The 7,906-nt window shown below is 55.1% G+C and overlaps 1 non-coding gene across 1 annotated transcript; it reads left to right on the top strand.

Moving 5' to 3' along the window:
• Nucleotides 1-316: 316 nt before the first annotated feature.
• TRNAF-GAA (transfer RNA phenylalanine (anticodon GAA)) lies at nt 317-389 on the top strand. The gene has a single exon. It is a non-coding gene; the product is annotated as a tRNA-Phe (tRNA).
• The last annotated feature ends 7,517 nt before the right edge of the window (nt 390-7,906 follow it).

Genomic DNA, 7,906 nt, shown 5'->3' with positions numbered 1-7,906 from the left:
CTGTCTCATTGAAGACGGGGGGTTGACAGACCAATACAGATGCTCTCCAGAGCACGGAGCAGTATCCGCCCATGCAGCCAGGCAATGAGCATTTCTCACAGCCTGGAGCCAAGGATGAGGTGGCAGCTACTGTTCCAGCTCCTGGGGGACAGGCCCTGTCAGCCAAAAGACACTTCTTACTCACCACAGCTAAGGGCGCCGGGTTCCTCCAGTGGGGGTGTGAAGCAGCCATTCTTTTCCTGTCCTTTTTGTGTGCAACTGCTGACAAAAACATCCCAGACAGAGAAGCAACAGGCCAAAATACTTTCATACAACTGCCAAAGTAGCTCAGTTGGGAGAGCGTTAGACTGAAGATCTAAAGGTCCCTGGTTCAATCCTGGGCTTTGGCAGGCCCTCTCATTATGCTTTGTGCAGAGATGGCTTCCCCTCTGGGAGCACAGCAGTGCCTGCACCCAAGGTGAGTTCCTGAGCTTGGAATCTGCAGTAGGAAAACACAGAAGTGGCTTACTGCCCCTAGTTGGCCCACCTGACCTTTAATAATGAGAACTGTCTTTCCCAACATGGCAGGAAGAAAGTGAGGCAGGGTAGCCCTCAGGAATGGTGCCAGAGGGCTGCTAGGCAGGGGTTGGGGATGGAAGCTCCTCTATGCAGCTGAGCAAGGGCAGTACCAGGGAAGGAGCATCTGTAAAAGTGACTCCACACACCTCTCCTCCTCTGGGCAGCTGGTGCTGACAGCTTGAAGGGAAGGCTTAAGAGCAACTGAGGTCAGGGCTAGAGGAGGGCAGGACCATGCCTAGGTGTGGCCTTCAGACAGGCACAAAAACACCCAGCCAGGATGCTCCCTGCCATGCCAAACACCCACTGAAGGTCACCAGCATGCAAGGTGGCTACTGATGCTCTGTGGCCAACTTCACAAGATAGTAGGAAAGCAGGGCCGATGGCCAGCCCCCATGGTGGGGCCTCTGACTGGTCCCACTCAAGGTGCTCACTTTTGCTGTGGGGCAGGAGATTTTACCCCAAGAGGCTTTTCTCGATCTGGCAAGAAGCAGAGAAACACCCAGGCTCCCAAGACACTATGTAGCAAGTACCCTCCAGCACAGGGACAGGTGCACATGCTAGCCCAGGCAGCCGCCCACTTTCTTTGGCAAGTCAGGAAGGGCAAAAGCTAGACTGGAAGCACCTGGGTCTCATGTCCCAGCCTTTGTGACGCCCAACCCCCAACTCCTTCCCGGGGCTCTAGCTGAAGCCAGAGTATTGGCCTGAGCAGCCAAGAAAAGGTTCCAGCCCTGAAGGGAGCAGGACGTTCAGAACAACGGTAAAACTGCAGCAACACAACCACCAAGGGACTCGAGTCCTCAATCTTCTGATCCGCACTCAGACGCCTTATCCATTAGGCCACAAGGTAACATAAGAAAAAACCCTCCAAGCACTTCTTTGGAAAAGGCAGACGTGTTTCTCAGGTCATCTACTGAGGAGGGCTGAGACTCTCTGGGCACAAGATGTAGAGTTCCCAGCGACACATGAGACTTAATTCTATGGAGCCAGGTGCAGGGCTTTGGCAGGGAGGCTCAGGCATGGGGGGATTGGGGTGCAGCGGACGGACCGGCTGTCTAGGTGTGGAGATTTAGTCACACTGAGGCACAGAAGGGATGAGGAGGAGGAATCCTGCTGACAGGCAGTGGATGTGCAAAAAAAGAGGAGGGGTTCTGGTGACATTTTTTGCCTACCTGCTTGCTCTTGTGGTGAATGTTGAAGATGATCTCAACTAGCTCAGTTGGTAGCACATCAAGCTCTTAATCTGAGGAGTCACGGTTCAAGCCCCTGTTTAGGCACTCAGCTTTTAAATGGCCTTGTGTGCCAGGAGGCAAATGATTCCTGGTGCTGTCCACCAGCCATATGCAGATTCCCAGAATCCATGGCCATTTCCTGGAAAGGTTCCTTTCCTCAGGAATCAGGAGAGAGGCCACATCCACAGGAGCAGGCCTAGAACAAGCAGTCTCTGGCTGGCAGGAAGCGCTGTGGGGCCAGGTGCTGAGAAAGCTCAGAGGGAGACCAGCAGAGATGAGGGGAAGAGAGACAGAGAAGCAATGAGGACAGTGTACAGGGGGTTCAGGTCCAGCTATTGTGGGGAACTTCCCTGGATTATACATGACCCTGGTGCAATTGGCCAGAGAAAGGATCTGAGTCCCCACTCCCTTACCCAGAGGCCTGCCTGACCCCAAGGACGCTCTTTCTACTCTCATGTGTGGCAGAGTCCTCGTAACCCCAACAAGGCTGGGCCCAGGAATCCTGGGGGGTTTGACTCCAGTGGTGAGCTGGAGCTAGTTCCCACCAGTTTCCAATAACCGGTTGCTAAAATTAGACCTCCGTGGAGAACTGGTTGTTAAAGGGCCAGGGGATGGGCAAAGAACTGCAGTTTGCAGGCCGGATCATCCTGTTGTTCTCAGGATTCCCAGCTGGGGAGGCTGAGGTTCCCCCGGCCCCTCCCCCGTTTACCACCAGCTGCAGTGTGACCAGCTACCAGCACCAGCTGGGCAGCTCAGCTGAGCTTCTGAGTCGTCCTGCTGATTTGAGCTGCAGGCAAGGTAAGGGGAGGAGGCTGCAAGCTCCAGGGCTGCTGGGGGGGAGGCAATTTTCCCCAGCCCCTGCAGGGGCCCCTTGCCCCACAAGTATGTCTCCTCCAGCCCCGGCCCCTCCCCTGCTTCCCCCCACTTAAATCAGAAATTTGTATAGGGAGCCGGTTGTTAAGATTTTGGCAACTCATCACTGTTTGACCCCCAATCTTGTCATGATCACTTGAACAGGACTGAGTGTCTCCACTCTGGGCACTTCCCTGACCCACTCCTCACTGCATGTGCTTCAAGCAAACATCATTTATTACCCAGCAATCAATGTAAAACATAAGGAAAGATTAAAGGAAAACATGTTACCCTGTTCTCTGGTGCAGGGAGATCACAACCAGCGTCTCTGGAGGGTCAGGGCAGGTCACAGTCTCTCCCTCACATGTCCCAGGCCTCCTTGCAGGGACACCACGGGCTGGACACTTGCTCTGGCAGTGGCCACATGCTCTAGGTGACAGGACCCTTGCTCCCAGTGTCAGCCCTCATGTAGGGGATCTCTTGATGGGTGGCATCTCCTTGCACTGGGCCTTCTGCCCAGGGTCCCCCTCGCTCTCCCACACTCCTCACTGCACCCACCTCCAGCCCCAGTGCTGCTGCGGCTCTGCCTCCAGCTCCCTGGGCTGCTCCTCTGGCTCTGCTTGCTGCAGCTCTTCTCCTAGCACAGATCTGCTCCCCGGGCAGCTTCTATGGCTCATGCTGCTGCGGCTCGGCTCCCAGCACAGATCTGCTCTGGTTCTCCCTGGCTGGTGCAGCTCTGCTCCCTGGCTCTTCTCGGGCTCCTGCTCTCTCCTTAGCTCCACCCCGTTCTGGCCTAGGCAGTTCCAGCTCACACAGAGGATGGGACACCCTGGCCTAGTGACGCCCTCATTACACTGTCTGGCCTGTCAGTCCGGCTAACTTGGAGCTTTGGCCTCTCCCCATTGCCCCTGGGGACTGTCAGTCTCTGGGTCCTGATTTCCCATTGGCCCTTCCCCCATCAGTTGGGACTGGGAACTAGCCAACCAAAACCCCACTAAGTTTTAGTAAGGGGCCAACAGTCGCTTGCATGAGCCAGCCCCATGAGGGTCACCACTGTGCGGAGAAAGCAGCTCAAGCTGGTCCCATGGTGTAATGGGCAACACTCAGGAATTTGAGTCATTCAATTTGAGTTCAAATCTCAGTGGGACCTTGTGTTGGCTTGTGGTAAAGCCCTGGACTCACAGTGCTCAACTTCCTTGTTTCCAGCTGTACAAGAGCAGATCTTTCCCCTCCTGCTGGGTGACTTGCCCACTAGGGCTGGGTTTTGGGTTGTGATGGCCAAAATTGGTTGGGACTCTAGAACTTGCTACCCTGGTGCTGATGCCTGCAGTCCTGTGGTTTGATCTGGTAATTGGAATTCTTGCTGTTTCACATGGGGCCCAAAAGTTTGGCCCTTGTGCTTCCTGCCACACTTTTCCTCTTGCCCACATGGGGCTTGAATAAAGGAGGGCCAGAGCCAGGCTTGATAGTCAGGGCTAGGCAGGAGGGAGGAAGAGCCCCAGGCTGGAGCCCAGCACACCTCTCCTCCTCTGGGCACCTAGAGCAGAGGTGGCTGGTGCTGACAGCTCCAAGTAAAGGCTTCAAATCTACAGAGCAACTGAGGTCACGGCCAGAGGAGGGGAGGACCATGCCTATGCGTAGCCAGCAGACAGCCACAAAGACACCGGCCAGCCTGCTTCCTGGCATGCCAAACCCCAACTGAAGATGTGCTTAATCCACTTGCTGATCAGGAGGAAAACTTGTCAAAATCTGTGCGCGAGGAGAACCTCTTTTTTCCCCTCTACCTTTCATCTGTGAAAACAGCTGTGTGAAAGGTGCAAGGGATTTGGGGGCCCAGGAGGAGGCGCTTGATGTTCAATGTCTTAGAGAAGCTGGACTTGGACATGGTTGGTTTTGGAAAAATGCACATTCATGAGTTTAGGGTAGATTGATAGGCAGAGGGTGATTGCAAGAAGAGCCAATCTCTCTGGTTCTCCAGGCCAGGGAGGAATGATGGGGTTGGTGTCTTGTTCTTCACATTTGCAGTGTGAATACAGAAGGGGCTGGAGTTCCAACCAGGGAAGGCATTACTGGTGGGCTTTGTGCTCTGCAGCACTGGTTACAGCTATATTAGTGTGTATGGTCCCCAGTTAAGACATGAATGGAAAGATCAGTGGAAGGAACTGGCTCCCTTCCTCTGGACTGTTTGGGGTTGGGGGAGTTTTAATTGTGTCAGCCGGCCTGAGGACCACTGGTCCTGTTTTCCTGACTGTCAGAGGAAACATTTTTACACTGAGCGCTACCTGGCGCAGGTCTGTAGTGAGGTCGGCTTAGAGGCGCTCACACCAGCCCCAGAGGGGGTTCACCTTTCTGCGGGGACGGGCCAGGAGTCACACTGACCGGATTTACGTGAAGGAGAGCACGTCGACAGCCTAGTGCAGGGTGGTGCCTATGGACTGTTCAGATCACGCCACTTTCACCATGTGCTCAATGTGGACAATTCCCTGATCGGGGCGGCTCTATGTATTTTGCCGCTCCAAGCACGGCATTCAGGCAGCCTTCAGTGGTATGCCTGTGGGAGGTCCTCTGGTAACGCGGATTCGGTGGCATGCCTACAGGAGGTCTGCCGGTCCTGCGCCTTCGGTGTACCCACTGCCGAATTGCCACTGAAACCGCGGGACTGGCAGAGCTCCCGCAGACATGCCACCTAATCTGCATTACCAGAGGACCTCCCGCAGGCATGCCACCTAATCCGCATTACCACAGGACCTCCCGCAGGCATGTCACCTAATCCGCCTTACTACAGGACCTCCCACAGGCATGTCACCTAATCCGCATTACCAGAGGACCTCCTGCAGGCATGCTGCTGAAGGCAGCCTGACTGCCACCCTCACAGTGACCGGCAGGCTGTCCCCCGCAGCTTGTCCCAGGCATGCGCTTGCTGCACTGGTGCCTGGAGCTGCCCCTGTCCATGACCCAGGGCAGAGGATATTGGAAGCTGAACATCCAGAGCTTGCAAGATAATGGAGCAGGGGGGTGAGGCCTGGCGTTGTTGGCAGAACGGGAAAGCATCAGAGGGTTCTATGGCAACCAGAGGGATTGACGGGAGTCGGTGAGGGAGGAGTTGGGGGCTTTGTTCCAGTGGTCAGGCAAACGCCACAATATCAAAGAGACTAATGGTGCCAAGTTCTGCAGTGTCACCTGTGGGATTTCCACAAAAACATCCAGGCTGGGGAGCCAGTCATCCTGTGACTGTACAACTGGATCAAGTGACAGCTGCCTGAGTTCCAGGAGATGAGTCTGCAGCTGGCCGATATGAGCGGGAGCACCGAGTGAAGGGAGGGGCGGTCTCCCCTGACATTTTTGCAGCCTGCAGGGAATGGAGACCAAGCAGGGGGATGTGGGGACTCAGGGCAGGACCCGCAGATCCCATAGTGCAGGACAACAGTCGCTGGAGGAGGAGAGAGAGAGTCCTGTGAGAGGAAGACACTGGTGGGAGGCAATAAGTGCAGAGTGCAAACCAGCCAGCCGAGAGTCACAGGGGTCTAGAAAACAAAACAGCAGTGTGCTCCATGGTGTAAGAGGCAGCACTCAGGACTTTGAATCCTGGAATCTGAGTTTAAATCTCAGTGGGACCTCCTGGAGATAGCGTGGCTTGCTGCAAAGCCTTGGAGCTCAATGTGTATGGTTATCCTCTACCTGGGTGAACTTCAGCGAAGCTTTTTCTCCTCCTCCTTGGTCACTGATGCTGATTGGAGATAGGTCTTTGGTCCAGCTGGCTGCTATAGGGTGGGGTCCTAGAACTTAACAGTCTGGCTAGAGATTCCTGCGGGTTGACCTGATGGTTGGGTTTCTTTCTGCTTCACCTGATGTCCATAACTTTGGTCCCTGTAGCTTCAACTCTTCCTCTTGCCCACATGGCATTTAAAGGAAGGAGTGCCAGGGCCAGGCTTCCCAGGCTGGAGCCCAGCAGACTTCTCCTCCTCTGGGCACCTAGAGCAGAGGTGGCTGGTGCTGATGGCTCCAAGGGAAGGCTTAAAAGCCACACAACAACCGAGGTCAGGGCAAGAGGAGAGCAGGACCATGCCTATGTGTGGCCTTCAGACAGGCACTAAAACACTCAGCCAGCCTGCTCACTGCCATGCCAAACACCCTTGAAGGCCACCTGCAGACGAGCATGTGGGGCGACTGCTGATGCTCTGTAGCCATTATCAAAGATTGTAGGAAAGCAGGGCCAGCCCCACCGGTGGGGCCTCTTACTGTTCCCACTAAAGGTGCTCACTTTTGCCGTGGGGCAGGAGATTTTACCCCAAGAGGCTTTTCCTGACCTGGTGAGAAGCAGTGAAACACCCAGGTTCCCAAGGTGCTATTCACCAAACCCCCTAAAGCATAGGGACCGGTGCACATTTGGAAGAGGGAAACTACTCTACACACCAGCCCGGGCAGCCGCCCATTTCTTTTGGCAAGTCAGGAATGGCAAAGGCTAGACTGGAAGCACCTGGGGCTCCTGCCCCAGCCTTTGTGACACCCAACCCCCAACTCCTTCCTGGGGCTCTAGCTGAAGCTAGAGCATTGGCCTGAGCGGCCAAGAAGAGGTTCCAGCCCTGAAGGGAGCAGGACTTTTAGCCCAAAGGTAAAACTGGACAAGCAAAACCAGGAAGGGACTCGAACCCTCAGTCATCTGATCCAAAGTCCGATGCCTTATCCATTAGGCCACGTGGTCACATAGGAAATGGCCATCCAGGCACTTCTTTGGAAAAGGCAGCCACTGACGCATCCAACGAAGTGGGGATTCACCCACGAAAGCTCATGCTCCAATACGTCTGTTAGTCTATAAGATGCCACACGACTCTTCGCTGTTTATGCAGACTCTGTGTTTCTCAGGTCAGCTACTGAGGGAGGCCAAGACTCTCTGGGCACAAGAAGTGGAGTTCCCTGTGAGATGAGAGACTTAATTATCTGGAGCCAAGTGCAGGGCTTTGGAAGGGAGGCTCAGGCATGGGGGATTGTGGTGCAGCAGATGGACTGGCTGTCTAGATGTGGAGATTTAGTCTCACTGAGGAGAAGGAGGAATCCTGCTGATAGGCAGTGTTTAGGGCCGGTGCAACCGCTAGGTGAACTAGTCAGCTGCCTAGGGTGCCAAGTGGTTGGGGGCACCAAAAATCGCACTCAGGGGAGGCAGTGGAGTGGAGGTGAGCTGGGGCAGGGGGCTGGGGGGAGGGCTGCCTGCAGCAAGGAACGGGGGCAGCGGCATGCGGGGCAACCGCTCCCTGTCCCAGTTCACTTCT

The sequence above is a fragment of the Gopherus flavomarginatus genome, assembly GCF_025201925.1.
Source record: "Gopherus flavomarginatus isolate rGopFla2 chromosome 13 unlocalized genomic scaffold, rGopFla2.mat.asm SUPER_13_unloc_2, whole genome shotgun sequence".
Lineage (NCBI taxonomy): Eukaryota > Metazoa > Chordata > Testudines > Testudinidae > Gopherus > Gopherus flavomarginatus.
The sequence above is the reverse complement of the archived record's forward strand: the minus strand, read 5'-3'. Positions and strand labels throughout refer to the sequence as shown.